This window comes from Sitophilus oryzae, unplaced genomic scaffold, assembly GCF_002938485.1.
Source record: "Sitophilus oryzae breed Bouriz unplaced genomic scaffold, Soryzae_2.0 scaffold_1615_pilon_pilon, whole genome shotgun sequence".
Taxonomy (NCBI): domain Eukaryota; kingdom Metazoa; phylum Arthropoda; class Insecta; order Coleoptera; family Curculionidae; genus Sitophilus; species Sitophilus oryzae.
In genome coordinates, this window is record NW_022146298.1 from 387,864 (window position 1) to 388,311 (window position 448).

A 448-nucleotide genomic window follows, 5' to 3' on the forward strand; every position below is an offset into this window, starting at 1 on the left:
TTTCGACAAGAATAAGATTTCTGTAATGTTACGTCTGCTCTGTATGGCTGTATGTGATGGAGACTTGGACACTGAAAGCTCAAACAATGAAGAGAATCAAGGCTTTCGAAATGAGGCTGTACCGACGAATTTTACCTAGTGTTACCTATGGGACAGTATTCGGGAAGCAAAACCTTCACTAGCCATACCCTTTATAGACTTTGAGAAGGCTTTCGACTCGATATATCCTAAGGCAGGAATAGAAGCCCTAGCGAAACACGGTATTGACAAACCTTATATAGAAACTTACGCCGATATATACAAGAAGAAGCCAAAGCCAAGAGTGACTGATATATAAAACAACCCCAGAGTTCCAAACAGGCAAAGGAGTACGACAGGTAGACCCAATATCTCCAAAGCTGTCTATAGCAATATTAGAAGAAATCTTCCGCCAACTAGACTGGACCAA